The sequence below is a fragment of the Eutrema salsugineum genome, unplaced genomic scaffold, assembly GCF_000478725.1.
Source record: "Eutrema salsugineum unplaced genomic scaffold, Eutsalg1_0 scaffold_11, whole genome shotgun sequence".
NCBI classification, from domain to species: Eukaryota; Viridiplantae; Streptophyta; class Magnoliopsida; order Brassicales; family Brassicaceae; genus Eutrema; species Eutrema salsugineum.
The window spans coordinates 6,347,105-6,360,980 of NW_006256901.1; positions in this window are offsets into that span (position 1 = coordinate 6,347,105).

Below are 13,876 nucleotides of genomic sequence, written 5' to 3' on the forward strand. Positions count from 1 at the left end.
TCCATCAGGTCCTTCAACTGCTTCTTCAATTCAGCCATTTCTGCTGGTGGTAGCGGATAGGCAGACTTAAAAACAGGGGCTGTTCCTGGTTCTATGTCGATGGTGAAATCATCTCCTCTAGAGGGTGGCGGTCCAGTTGATGTGTGCTGTCGTGAGGGTATCAAGTTTTACCCTAAATGAAATCAATAGCCGCAAGTGCACATCTGATCGATTGTAGTACTTAGGGATCGAATCCACAGGGAATGAGGATCTTTCCTACAAAAGCCTTCGAAAGAAATATAAAGAAAGGAAGTCTAGACCCAGACGATTTTTGTAAGGGTTTTGGTGGTGTCTTTAAAACGTAAAAACTAATCTTAAGGAGGAAATACGGGAATTAAAATTACCTAATAACTAAATTTAATGAAATCGACTAAAATCAAGGAAAACGGCTAAACCTAATTGCTTAAATGAAAATCGATTAAGAGAATTAAAATGATGAACTAAAGGTTGAAATAAAATCGATGTGAATCTATAGAAATGAAGGCGCTGGGTTTCAGAGAACTTTTCTCTAGCGTATGAACGATTCAAAACATTGCTAAAGAGTAAATTTGATAAGATCTTAGCTAAAAAATTTCGAACTAAAGTCACGGACGTATGAATATGCCACTGTTGTGATCATAGACAACTATCTCTCTCAACCATGACCAGTAGGTTTCCACTCTGGCTCTGCAAGAGAAAAGATGCATTATGTTTAAGACTCGTCAGCATTCACAAATTGCCCATAGGTAGGTTTCCACTCCTATGAATGTTTTGCTCTCCCAAACTAAATCTGACACCGGATGAACACTTTCGTGTCACCAAGCATCTTGATCAGATTGTAGTTCATGACGCTACTCTCATACAGTAAAAGTAAATTCAGAAGAAAAAGTTCTAAAATTCGGCTTCAATAGCTCATGGAATCTTCATCGAACACATATATCCCCATCGAAAATTCCGTTGACCCAACAATAAAACTACTCAGACATGATGAACAAAATCAAAAACATAGTATTAAAAAGTAGAGCAATAATCGAAATTGAAAACGAAAGAACAAGGGTTCAAGAGACAAATCTCTCTTTCCCTAAAAGCTAAAACTTACAAAGTATTCTAAAAAAATAAGAGCATGAGGTCATACGAATTAGGGTTCCTAAAACATGTATTTACAGTGCTCAAGACATCTCTGGGCGTCACTTAAGGTTTCTCCAAATGAGTGAATCATTTTGGGCCTCAGAAATGGGCCTTCTAACTCGGAGTTGGCTAGCCGCGGTCGGGAAGTGCGTGGCCGCGGGGAATGGGTGCTTGTCCGCGGTCGGGTAGCCTCTGACCGTGGTGAAATGGCTGTTGGCCGCGGGTAGAAATGCTTGTCGGCTGGTTTATGGGACATCTTGCTCTTCGCGTATCTTTTGATTGAACCGTTGGATTGCCAAGCTGTAAAGTGTGCTGGAAATCTGATACTTTTACATTTGAGATCTCCAAATTTGAGGTGGATCAGACGGTGAGAAGGCCTTGAATTGGGGGTGAACTTCTAACGGTTTGACTTTGAGTTGAAAATCTGGTCTTCTATCCATTTTGTTATGCTTTTCCCTAAATTTCCTGAAAAGAGTTTTGGAACTACAAATACTAGAAAAACGTAATAAAAGTACTTGGAAGCAATAAAAAACATAGAAAAAGTATTTCAAAATGATCCATAAAACTGGTCAAAATACGGTGTTATCACCAGTCAATGGTTTGAATACATCCGCGTACCCGTTTCTCCGACTCTCCTCCAGTCATGAAAATTGTCGCCAAATACGCCTCACATCCTTTTTCCATTAAGTCTGTGGCGTGAATCATTGAGATTATTGGCACACCAGTATCCAACTTGATTCCTTGAAACATCAATCTTCCCTCCGGTCATGGTATGTAAGTCCGCGTCTTTTCACAATCCATAATGACCTGGTAGTGTTTCAACCAGTCCATTCCAAGGATCATATCATATTGGCCTAGCTTCATCTCCACCAAATTCCATGGAAGCTCTGCTCTTTCAAGCAAGACTGGCACATCCTCGTGCTCTCCAATAGATGTCACCTGCTCTGTTCCGGCAGTCTCAATTGCTTTTGACTTAGGAATGAACTTTCCAGCGAAAGTCCAACACTTAGTTAACTTCGGGCTCAAAAACTATGAGTGGCACCAGTGTCAAACAAAGTGTAAGGTAAGACTCCCCCTACGGAGACCGATCCTACATAATTTTATACTTATGTCTAAGCACGCAATTTCCATTTCATGCAATTTCATAAGCATCACGACCATACTTTAAAAATAAAATAACTCATAGATATATCCGTGATTGGTGCTGCTCCTTCATTCTCCGCAAGTGCATACACATGCGGTCCTATAGCTTGCCTCTTAGCTGGTGGTCTTGGCACCGGCCCTTGGTTACCTGTGGGAGCTTGCTCATTAAGCAGAGGGACTTTGCAATCCTTGAAAAAATGTCCATGCACTCCACACTAGAAACACTGATTGTTCTTTCATTGGGCTCGACAATCCTTAGTGAGATGTTCACCTCTTCCACATCCAAAACACTTGAATATCCCACAGTGCCCAAAATGCTTCTTCTCACATTGACAGCACACTGGAGCATTCTCAGAAGGATAGTTCCCAATCATATCCATCCAAGTCCTCTTCTGGGTTGTTACGAGTCTGAAGGCTCCTTGCTTTCTTCAGCTCTTCCTCAAGACCAACTTCCTGGTGAGCAGTTGTTTCCACAAGCCCCACCAAACTCTGGTATCTCCCAATTGAACATCTTTTCCTCAGCTCCAACCTCAAACCTTTCTTGAACAGGCGAATCAGATCAGCCTGAGTGAAACTCTTCCTAGAGATCTCCTCAACCTGTTAAATTCCTCTTTGTAATCCCTCACACTGAGGTTTCCTTGGCGCAAATCCTCAAAAGCACTTTCCATCTGGTCCATTGCTTCTGGTGGAAAATACTCACGCGCCAACTCATCTTTGAATTCATTCCATGTCAGCTCATAGCATCCACGGACTCCTTCAACCACACCTTCTCACCAAATCAGTGCCTCATCTCGTAGGTACTGAATTGCTAATTCCCTACGATATCCTTATGGGCACCTCATGGACTCAAAATTCCTCTCCAGCTTCTTTCTCAATTTGTCAGCAGTGACAGGGTCAGGTCTTCCTCTAAATGACTCCATGTTCATGTCCTTCAAGTGCCTCATTTCCTCATAATACGTTAATCCAAACGCATAAAGTTGCACCGGAGGAGGCGGTGGCGGCACAAACTGCTGATGAATCACCAGGGGCACAAACTGATGCTGAGCATTTTCCGGGAGCGGCATAAACTGATGAACAGGCGTAGGAGGCAAAACAGGGGACATCACATTCTGCTGTTGGACATTCACTGGCGGGACAGGCTCATTTTGCAAGTTACCTAACCTCTCCTGGTAATGGCGCAGCTCATCCAACAACGCATGAGCTTAAGCTGTCACCTGATCAGGATTAGCTCCATTATGGTTTCCATCACCGCAACTTGCACATTGTTCCCGCTCTCATTCACATTTCCCACATGGGAATTAACCTGTTCCTCATTCACTGGCGGAATGGCAGCACGGCGTTGAACATTTCTGACTTTCAGAGGCATCTAAAAGACACTTTGAATCGATAAAAGACACAAAACAAAGGTTAAAAACCGATAGAAACCCAGTTTATCACTCCCTTAATAAGAAAGGGAATAAATTCAACTTCAACACATCTTCGGGCATACCACATCTTCACAGTGCCACACAACCTATCAAAGTTGTCAAGATGCTCTATTGTACGCATGTTTGAGAGACCAAATAGCTGATCCTGAACCATATTGACCAGTCTTGACTTAATTTCCCAATTACTTACGATACAAGGAGGATGGTAGATTCCCATCTTAGTCTCACTAGTGATGTTTTTATCAAAGTTTATAATCCATTTTTCCTCTCTAGGAACGTGCACGGGCACTCTAGGAGTAGGTGCTCTCGGATCAGGTTGTCCCTCATTCTCAGCTCAGTTTGCGTAAGCTTGTACTTGGTTTGGTTGGGTTTCTATACCTAACACCACACCAAGTGTAGCTGTGTTTTGTTCTCTCGGTGCTCTCTAACTCGAGCTTTTTTCTCTTTCTTATTGGATCTCTCTAACCTTCCAAGCTCTTGAACAAAATGAATCACTTCTTTTCTTGAATCCAGATCTTGATAAATTGTGAACTTGGATAATGATTAAATTGTGTTTGAAGCATTTTCCTTAAAGAGTATTTGGAGAGAACTTGAGAGGAAACCCGAAGAAGAGTTTCCAATCTTTCCATTAATTTTGGCCCAATGTATATAGGCCAATATTTCCTTGTTCAATTCCAAGCCTGAGAAAACAGAAAATTCATCAAAGGTATTGAGAATGCCTTGTACCAATTTCAAGCCAATCAGGAAAATCTGATGAATATCAATTTTTAACATGCCTCTTCTAAAGTGTTCATCTCATGAAACCCTATAACCATTTCTATTGCCAGCAAATTGTTTTCAACCAGTAACTGGCCTTTTAGAAAAGCGCAGATTGAAGATTAAAGATAGGATTTCTTGAGCCTTCTAGTTAAATTCTGGAAATCATCTTGTAGGCAACATTGCAACATGATATAAGCATGAATTCTATGACTTATCCGCTTCTTGCAATTTCTGAAAGAGAGAAAGTACTGTCGCATTCAACTGCACTAGGATCCTTCTGATGCAAATTATGCCAACACTAAATTAGTGAGATCATTTACAACACCACATAAGTAGATTTTCGATTAATGGACTAAAAAATACATCTATACAGTAGAGAACTTTATACAAGATTCTCGATAATAAAAAGAAGATGAAATTTATAATTGTGACAACATAGAAGATACATGAAAAAATGATGCCATTTTTTTCATCAATGTGAACCAAACAGAACGAGCCTAAACCAGATCACGCTCCACTTGTGGTTCTTGTGTTTCGAGAAGATTTTGATATGAACCGTAGTTCACGTAAGAATTATATAGAATTAAGCTAAGCTTTCCTCTTAACCCTAGTCTCTTTTAGAGATTAAGGTTATTTCTTGGAAGCTGTCTTCTCATTAATCAATAAAAACCCTTATATAGGCCTTGATACAACTTAAATTATAACCCTAATGCAAAAAGGAAAACAACTCTAAGATATAAAGGAAAATATCAAAACCAAATTCATAAAAGAAAACACAAAATTAATTAACTAAAATAATCTAATCAATCCTAACCATTTTCTCGTATCATTACTCCCCTCTTCAAGTTGGAGCTTGTCCTCAAGCTCCAACTCTGCTTATTCCTCTGGCAGCTTCTTCTACTTATTATTCCACAAGTCCCCCAAACGTCATCTCTTTGTAGACCCCAAGCAAGCCACGTATTAATGAATTAGATTTCCACCTTTGGTATTTAAAAGTCAGATGCTTTGACTGAATTTTGTTTTTTCTTTGCCTTCTTCATAGAAACATGTTGTTGAACATCTTGTAGGCATTCTCATTTATCAGCTTCTTACGCTTATGAGATTCTCTTCCTTCTAACCTCAACCTCAACGACCATGTCTCATGAAAATTTTCCCATTGTTGAGATTTTGGTTTTACGAAAGGAAGAGAGATTATGGTTGAGGACATATCCTTCTCCATCGGAGAGAGAATATTGAAATTCATGGTCGGTATGTTTTCCTCTTTTCTCATTACTTCTACCAATGATCTAGACTCGACGAAAGAAGCAGCAGTTGGTATTGCCGCTACATTAGGGTTTTTAGGCATCGGTAGCTTTGTCTCAGCCTCTGGTTCTGATTTTAACACTGTCGTTTGGTTAGGCTCCTTGTTTTGGAGCTCTGGTTGATCCACCTCAACCACCATAGCTGCATACCACCGTGTATTTAGGCTTTGTTGTCTTCTCATTCATCGCATCGAGCGATGATTGCATCGATCCTAACTTCATGTTAATCTTCTGTAACACTTCCATTATCTTTGCAAATTGCACAGCAAGGGAATCGACGTCTCCCATTGAATCGTTTCGATCTGATACCAAATTGATATGAACCATAGTTCACGTAAGAATTAGATAGAAGAATTAGGCTAAGCTTTCCTCTTAACCCTAGTCTCTTTTAGAGATTAAGGTTAATTCTTGGAAGCTGTCTTCTCATTCATCAATAAAAACCCTTATATAGGCATTGATACTATTTAAATTATAACCCCGATGCAAAAAAAAAGAAAACAACTCTAACATAGAAATGAAAATATCAAAACCTAATTCATAGAAGAAAACACAAGATTAATTAACTAAAATATCCTAACCAATCCTAACCAATCCTAACCAATCTTAACCATCATCTCATATCAGATTTGTGGTTTTCATGATCGCACCAGAGCAGACAGTGGTGACTTACTCGAAGAGTACTATAAGTTAGTGAAGATAGTGTCTACACCAGCAGATTGGCTTGCTTTCTCAACACATCTGGATGAATTCAAGTGGAATAAATATTTGTTTGTTATTTCTTTCATTCCATGCAATTTGAACTCCAAAACATATTCTTTTGTAAGGAGTGCTAGACTATGTCTGTATGAAATTATCTAATAATAAGTTCAACCTACTTGTTGTTATACAACAACCACCGTAGCTGCAGCTTCTAACACCACCATGTATTTACGCTTTGTTGTCATCTCATTCATCGCGTAGAGCGATGACTGCATCGATCCTAACTTCATGTTAATCTCCTGTAACACTTCCATTATCTTTGCGAATTGCACAGCAAGGGAATCGACGTCTCCCATTGAATCGTTTGGCTCTGATACCATATTGATATGAACCGTAGTTCACGTAAGAATTAGATAGAAGATTTAGGCTAAGCTTTCCTCTTAATCCTAGTCTCTTTTAGAGATTAAGGTTAATTCTTGGAAGCTGTCTTCTCATTAATCAATAAAAACCCTTATATAGGCCTTGATACTATTTAAATTATAACCCTGATGCAAAAAAGAAAACAACTCTAACATAGAAAGGAAAATATCAAAACCTAATTCATAGAAGAAACACAAGATTAATTAACTAAAATATTCTAACCAATCCTAACCATCATCTTGTATCAGATTTATGGTTTTCATGATCGCACCAGAGGAGACAGTAGTGACGTACTCGAAGAGTACTATAAGTTAGTGAAGATAGTGTCTACACCAGCAGATTGGTTTGCTTTCTCAACACATCTGGATGAATTTGAGTGGATTAAATATTTGTTTGCTATTTCGTTCAATCCATGCAATTTGAACTCCAAAACATACTGTTTTGTAAAGAATGTTAGACTATGTCTGTATGAAATTATCTAATAATAATTTCAACCTACTTGTTGTTATACAACAACCCCTTCGAAATTTTAAGAAGGGGAGTGGTATCTCACCTCATAGCGGCTCACTATCTGAATAGAGGATTTTGCAAACGTCTGGAATAACTGAATAAGTAGTAAATTATAACTTTATTGTACAGGCAATTGACACATGTATTTGGTGCTTTACAACTTGGCCCAATATTATTCTGTCTACATAACCTTTTGCATATATGACAGAGAAGTCGCATTCGCTTTCTTCTTATCAATGAAAGTATGACGATTTTAATGATGGGAGAGTGGATCCAGAGATAAACCAATAAATAGATGTCACATTTCTTATGTGAATATCACAATTGAAAGATTTTATCATACGACAACAATCCTTTTTCCATCGAGATGATTGTAACGACGGTGCTTCCCCTTTTTCCGAAGTCTTCATTTTTTACTTCTTTTGCATCAAAACTATAAAATGATAACTCTTTCTCCTTCTTTTTAGAAATGTCACATTCTCTTCCTTCATATGCCCTTCTCTATTAACATCTTACCAAACTTTCATTTTAAGAAGCTATTGATGAAGAAATCGGAAATCAATTTTCCTAAACTATGTGTATGTATCTAGCAAAAGCTTAATTATTTATTCGTTTGATTGTTCCCTTTTCTATATTTTTATTCTTATAATTATTAAGTTGTTCCCCTTATCATTTTAATCACGATTCCACAGCGAGTTCTACGCCGCCATCATTTTCTTGACTTTATTTGTATTCATTTGTTTTAATATTGTTGGTTTAGTCTCCGTTGTTTTGCTACTTTTAAGATTCAAAGTTACACTAGTCACTACATTGAGAGAGAGATAAAGAAAGAAATAAAAACTAAAAAACTCAATAGTTTTGGGTATCCATTGATTTAAAACAACCAAAATGCCAAGAGTGATTTTGTTTAATACCAAAAATTGACCAAAAATTTGAGTAGATACCAAAAGATTACCGGAAATTAGTATTGACGTGTCACATCATCTTTTTCTATGTATTACCTTTACTCCTTATGATGTCAACACCACTTGCTCCTGCAAAAAAATAAAAGAATTAGCCAACATGAACATTAAATGCAAATCAGCTCTACACAGATATAGCATGGATAATGACCCCATAGCCTGACACAAGTTTTGGTGTATCCAAGTATTGCGTAGTAGCTAATAAAGTTAGACATCGTAAACGACATAACAGTCCAGGTAATGTCATCATCGTTTGCTAACTTAAATTTTTATATCTGATAATTACATATGAATACTATCATTAACTTTATTCCATGCCGATAATATGGAGTCCTTTTAAAGAACAACTAGATTCTAACTCCGTGCATCCGCACGGGAATATTTTTTATGGTTTAACAAATTTTGTAATATAATTTGTGTTTTTTTGAGTTTAGATATAATTATTTTTATAAATATATTTTTTAATAAGCGAAAATATTGATTTTTGTGTTTAGATATATTTTTATAGTATTAAAATTAATTATGATTATAAAAATATAATTTTAACCCGTCCACTAATATTAATTAAAAATGAACTATTATAAAAACATAATTTTAATTTTTCCGTTCATATTACCGTATAATATAAATATTTGTTAAAGTTTGAGATGTATTAACAATATTATTTAGCATTATAGTTTTCTAAAAATTAATCAACGAAGGGAGTGTACAACTGGTTTTTCAAACCACATTATAGTGTATGCAATAATTTTTAATTTTTTTATGTTTTGATTTTGTATGAAAAATATATTTTCGATATACATGTATAATTCAAAATTAGTGATATTAGTTACCAAAATATTTTTAACCCAATTTTTTATATATATTTTTAGTTCTATGAATTTTAAAAAATATATTTTTAATATTTAAAATATACATTTGAATTTTACCTATTATTTTATTATTAATTTGTAAATAAATTATAATCGTAAATATATTATATAAACAACAAAAATATCATATCATTTACATCATTATAAATATTTTATATTTCAAATATGACCATTATTTTCATATGTGATTTTTTTTTTTTCAAAAATTCTAGATATTTTTGATAAAAATGTTTAATAGTACAGAAATTATTTAAATTAGAATCTTTAAATCAAATCTAAATTAATATCTGATTTATTATTTTAATAAAATCAAATCAAAATACCTATATTTAAGGAACTCTAAAAATATTTAAATTAATAACTAATTTTCGAAATTAAATATAAATAATTTTTAAAATAATTTTTAAACACTTAAAAAAAATTAGGAGTGTTTGGAAGCAAGTACTAAATGTGCTTCTGTTTTAATATATTAGATTGGATAACATTTATTCGTTAATATGACATTTTTATTTTATTTGAGTAAGATAAAAAACAATACACTAAACCCTAAACCCTAAAAACCTAAACCGTAATATTTTTTTGTGCAAAAAAACCTAAACCCTAATATTAAAACTCTTATTTAAACCTTAAATCCTAAACCATAAATAGTAAAATCATAAACCCGAAACCCGACACCATAAACACTAAAGTACTAAATCCTAACCATTTTAACCTAAAACTTAATCTTTAAATGGTAAACCCTAACGCATTTACCATAAACCCAAATCCCATAACCTATCATTAACTTTCACCCAAATTAATATTAAATAAAATAATGATATGAAACGTTATTCTAATTAACAAGTATAGTTAACGATGTAATGTGACTATGTTCTCGTTAACTGTGTTATCTGACAATTTCGAAAGAAAAAAATGGAAAGGTTCTGTATGTATGAGAGAAAAATGTCTCTCAACTGACAACTTTCAGATTTTGGTCCCATACGATGAGAGAGAAAACCTACTTGAGATGTTTTCATTGTACAGTTAGGTGTGAATAGTTCTTTTTGGGAGGAGTGAATTTCCATGTTATTAATTGGTACCTAGTGATAATACTCAATGCCGAATCCAAAATTATCAACATATGTATAATTAATATTTAACTTGTATTATTAATGAGTCAAAAGCGCAAAAGATTCTATCTTTAGCTACCAATTTTTCTCATTTCTTGATGCTTGTATATTTGTGTTCTGTTTCCCTGAACAACTTTGTTTCAATAAAACAATAACATATATGAAGCTCAGAAGCTGTATCAATTGCCCTCCCAAGAATATACCAACAAACAAAATTTTCGATTATAATAATTTGGGATAGCTAATAAGTTGCTTTAAGGCTCAAAAAATACAAAGCCTAATGAGAAACAAAGAAGATTAATATTTGAATATTATCCCATTGCATATACGAGAGAGAATCTGAGAGGAGCCCGAGGTAAAAAGTTTTCAGTGTTTCCATTTCAGTATTTTCAATCATGTTTCCAAGTTTTCAGGATTGAAATAAATAAGGACATACTGTTTATAAGGCCGATATGTCCTTAATCAGTTATTTATTTTCAATCTTGAGAAAGCAAAGAATCTATCAATTATTAAGAATACCTTGTAGCGAGTTTAGGTGGTAACCTATGAGACCAGAGCTATATCTTAAGTTCATAAGATTTGTGGAAACCTCCATTGTTATGAAAAAATAGTAAGGAGACAATGAGTTTCCTTGTCTTATCCCCTTTGTCTGTTGAAGTACCCAAAGATACCACCTTGCTTTCGGCCTGAACCAAACTAAACCAAACAAACCAGGTCTTAGCCAAATCAAAGCTCGAGGTGTGATTCTCGTGTTAAGAGAAGAGCTACTAGTCACAAAGAGCCGAAACTAATCTCTCTCCAAAGCAAAAACCTATTATTTTTTTCTTCTTATTTTCATTAAATTATAACCAACATAATGACTTGTAAAACCGTTTTAAGTTTTCTGAAATCATGAAAAACAAGTTCAGTTTCTTAATTCATGAGAATGTAATGAACTAGACATAATTTCTTGAGACAGTCTGCACGCTACGTTAGTTAGCACCGCCGTTTCAGTTTCTGCCACATATCCCATTGCCATCTCCGTTCCCACCACCAGCTCTTCCACCATTGCTGCTGCTTCCTCCACCTCTAGGCCCTCCACACCGACTGCCATAAATCAGGAAGTATAACTCTCTTTCCATAGCGAACTGTTCCTCCAGATCAAAGAAATTCTCAGCCGCCCACATTAGATCGGCTGAGGCCATTGCTGTTAGCCTGGTTCGAACCAGATGAAGTTGCCCGAGAATATGAGATTCCTCTAGCAGTTTGTTCAGGATTAGCAGTTTGTCCAAAGAGAAAGGGAAGCTGGTTAAGTTGCATTGTGCTGCTGATTAGAGAAGGCGAAGCATTAACTATTGAGCTGCCGTCTAGATTAGGTGGAACCACTGCTGAGCTGTTGAATCTATAAATGGCATTGCAAAAAATAAAAAGATTTCTTATCTTTCCAGAAGAACTAATTTTCTAATGAAGAGAAACATTCAAATGTTTTATTCTAATTTTATGGGTTCTTTTTTGAAACGTTAAATATAATTAGAATAGGAAGAAAAAATTTCAGTAGTTGTGCTCAACACACAGTTGGAGTGAATTTCAAGAATTCTAAAAATTCACATTATTAAGAGTCTCATATTTTGACATTTAAACACATATATGTATGTAGCAAAAAATTTCATTTGTATAGATTATGAAAAAAAAAGTTATAAAGAGTAGTGGTTTTGAGTAAAAATACTTGAAAACATTAATTAAAACACTTACATGTGATCATAAAAGGGATAAGCCAGATAGTGTCTCCCTCTTATGACTCCTGGCTCTGAGGCACTCCAGAAAATCATTCGATTAGATGGCATATGATAATGGACTTGTCCTGTGCTGGTGATCCAATGGCTACTGAAAATGAAAATTTGAGGGACGCTCACAGTAGCAGAAGATTGAGGAATGGTGAAAGAATACTCTATGTATTGACATTGTTGACCCAATAAATGTGGGTTGCTAAAATGTTTTGAAAGAGAGGATATTAAAATTTGAAATTCCCCAAAGTTATAAGAATATTAATGTAACACTAGTTAATGTAAATCTTACTTGAAAGAATCTTGTTCTCTTAAACCTTGCAAAGGGCACAAGTCCATTTCCATAGTCTACACAATACACAAAACATGATTGTTACATCAATGAATCCATAAATATGTTTTTTAAGCTATGAAAACAATATTTTAAGGTCTTAAGATGACATTAATTGTGAGATAAACACTGTTTTCTAAAAGCACTCATCGAATAACATCATTTTAAAAACTAAACAAATATTACTATATTAATCCAGCAGTTGGGATTGGAGGGTTTGTTGGATCTCGCCATTGACCCGGTTCTATTTGCCTACAGTTTGGGCATTGCATCAACTTTTTTTGCATTAAAAGCTAAACCAATACAATCTGTACACAAATGAAACATGTTAACACAAGATTGTTAATGATCTCTATAAAATAACAATAGCGCATTATAATTATAAAAACCTAATTATGTACGTACTATTGAATAAATATATATGGCCCAAATTTCATATCAAGAATATATATATATACATATATGCCCAGAATATCACATCATAGATCACAATCTTATACAAATAGTTAACATGAGCAAATCATTTTCTCAAATATAAAAACTCATTCTGGAAATAAAATAAATTTTTGTTCAGAGATTAAGATAATATTACCGAGATGAAACTTGTGGTCACATTTAAGCGTAACAAGTGTTCGATGATCATCACTAGTCTTGACCAGCGTCTCAAGACAAATTGAACATGAATCTGAGTTTTTGGGAGAATCGCAACTGCCATCATCAACTAGTTTGGCGTTGAGGTCAAAAGAGAATTGTTTGCATTCGTTCACTTCATTACTCTCTAAACTCATAGGTACAATATTATTTTATCGCAATCACAACTCAAATCTCAGAACCCCAGTATTTCTTTTCTCTAAAACAAAATGAAAATAAAAAAGAACTCAAACAATCATCTAGACCTCTTTGAACAAGGGGAAAAATTGCTCTACCCCCTAAAAGATGTATGTAACTTCATAGCAGACAGGTTAAATTTATGTAGATAGATGGATTTCTGATAACACTAGGTGATACTCAAGATTTTAAAATTTCTTAACATATTAACTTAATACTATAGTTTATTTGTTCCAAATTCTCCATAGTTTATTTGTTTTAAAGTAGAATATTTTTAATTAATTTTATTTTTGAAAGTTATGATTATTATTTATTTCATTTATTGGTTTTTTATTTTTTTATATCTAAAAGGCATAGAAACTTATATCTAAAATCTCAATACAATAGAAACTTATGACATAGTATACCTCATAATAAATGCATTCAAAAAGTATTTGCTCATTTCTATAGAAAAAGAAAATGTATGAGCTGTAAAAAACTCAGCAAAATAAGTTTACTTTTTTTAGGTAATATATATATATATATATATATATATATTTATATATATATGATATTTTAAGATAATACTCTTGAAAAATTAAGGCACATATTTAAGCAAATAAAGAA